Here is a 2,307-nt window from a genome sequence, read left to right as displayed (position 1 = left end):
TTGAGACTGAAGGCAAAATGGAATTCAATTCAATCCATGTTTATTCTATTTTTTAACCAAAATTATTCAAATTGATTTTAGGATTGCATTGTCACTATTTGTTGGAAATTATTGCAAATTGCAATATTAAATTGCATAATGAATTGGCAATTGCATAATGTAATGTCTTTATGAACTGCATATTGCATTCTCATTTGAATTATGCAACATATACTGCTCAAAAAAAATAAGGGAACACTTCAATCATACACTGGATTGGTACTCTGACACTGTTTGGCTCTGAGCACAAGTAAAACTTTTGAGGCGAGACATTCTGTGAATGTAGTTTGAGAATGGAGAAAAGGGTGGAAGGTTTCAAAAAATGTGTGTTGAAAACTGTAAGTGTTCTCTTAATTTTTTGGAGCAGTACGAGTATATATGCTTCCATAAACAGGAGTGTCATCAATATCTGACTCCTCTTCCTGCTGCAAAATATCATCACTCCAATTATCAGCAGAGTTCCAGAAGCAAGGTTGCAAAATCTCCATTCTGGCTGGAGTTTTTGGGAAGAATCGTTTTCAGAGGCGAATTCTCCGTTTGCATGTAAACAAAGGACACGATTGCTTCTCGATCAAGTGTAGTATCTGTTCTTATCAGTTTAATATTTGATACATCCTCTACCCGAGGACTATATATGAATCTGATTTTTGGAACAGGGAGACGAAAGAGGGGCTTGCTTCGTCCGCTCCACGCATCAACCCAGTATTGCAGCAACTCCAGGAATGATGCACGTCCCTTGGGGGCAGTTCTGGCCTACTGGTTAGGGCTTCGAGCTTATATATAACCACTAGGAACGTGGGAAGTGTCCTTGAGCAAGGCACCTAACCCCTCACTGCTCCAGGTTAGTGTGTGCTTCACCTCACTGTGTGTTCACTAATTCACAGATGGGATAAATGCAGAGACTAAGGGCCTGTCCCAACACCTCTCCTTCCCCTAGATTTTTGCCCTAACCCTCGTTTTAGCGTGTGCACATGTAGGGGTAGGGTGTTCCACCTCACGATTTCTGGCCAGCGAAATTTCGCCTCGGGGGCGTGATTGCCAAACCGCTAATCTTTTGACTGCAGTGTCTAGCCAGTGGTGGCAAGCGAACTAATTATGCTAATCAGCTAGTTCAAACGTTTAAGTACTTAATGAAGATATCCAGTGGTCATTATGTCTCGACTAAATTGATGTTGCCTATAAACAACAATTCATGTTCATAGAAACAACAAGGTCAATAAGACAAAATATATTTCATACCTGTGTTGCAGCATGTAGCCTAGCTGTCTATCAGAACTCCCCCGCGTACCGTGGGTCCGGTATTTCCGCCGTCTTGTGTGTATGTCACTTACTGTGCATTTCTATTAGGGCTGTCAAAATAACTGATTAATTTCGATTAATTAATTTGAGAAAAAATAACTGATTAAAAAAATTAATTAATCGATGCCGTATGACCTTTGACCCCGAGCCGTTCTAGTCAGTAAAATTTAGACTGTAATATGAAGGAGAGAGAAGAAAACGTGCTGCCTGGATCATTGATTGGAACATTTACTTTTAAAAACGGCCTGATGGTGTTGATAAAAAATAAAGTGTTGAAAATAAAGTCCTCTGCAATGAAATGCTTGTATGTGAAAAAAAAAAAACTTCTTCCCGAAGCACTTTTTAATTTATTTCCTTAGCATATTAGGTCATATCATAGATTATTATGGCAATTATTTGAACAGTGAAAATAATAATAAAAGAGTTTTTGAACTTTAATGTCACTAATGCTGATTATTCAATGATTCATTAGAATTTAAATATTTAAAATACTTTCACAGCAAAAAATATATATGCGATTAATTTAGATTAATTAATCACAGAGTATGTAATTAATTAGATTAATTTTTTATTGACAGCCCTAATTTCTATACAAACCAAGATGGCGGATTCCTAAAGAAACACAAGCACCCACACCATAGGTGTATCTAAATTAGCTATGTACCAAAAATAACATCTTACCGTGACGAAGAGCTGTAAACAGTGTTGTAAGGCGTACACATCCGCTTGGAGCTCCAGTGGAATTTTAATTTCATGACGAGAATTCTCGGTCTGTTCATGTGCTGTTCAAACAGCGTAAATACTAACCTCCGAGCGTGGTAAACAAAATATTAGATATTAGATATTTCAGGCAGTGAATGTTCCCATTAAGAACCAAAACAGATTTTGTTCAAATCTACACACCTATGGCTACTGAAAAATGTATGGTTAATTTATAAAATGTTATTTTGAAGTATTGAAAAACATCGT

The 2,307-nt window shown here is 37.1% G+C and overlaps 1 pseudogene; it reads left to right on the top strand.

Moving 5' to 3' along the window:
• Positions 1–598: 598 nt before the first annotated feature.
• LOC143136990 (U2 spliceosomal RNA) lies at positions 599–775 on the top strand (annotated as a pseudogene).
• Positions 776–2,307: the final 1,532 nt, after the last annotated feature.

This window comes from Alosa pseudoharengus, unplaced genomic scaffold (genome assembly GCF_046254945.1).
Source record: "Alosa pseudoharengus isolate Yale_2024_CS ecotype anadromous, Long Island Sound unplaced genomic scaffold, YU_APseudo_1.1 YU_APseudo_1.1_scf_20, whole genome shotgun sequence".
Lineage (NCBI taxonomy): Eukaryota > Metazoa > Chordata > Actinopteri > Clupeiformes > Clupeidae > Alosa > Alosa pseudoharengus.
The sequence above is the reverse complement of the archived record's forward strand: the minus strand, read 5'-3'. Positions and strand labels throughout refer to the sequence as shown.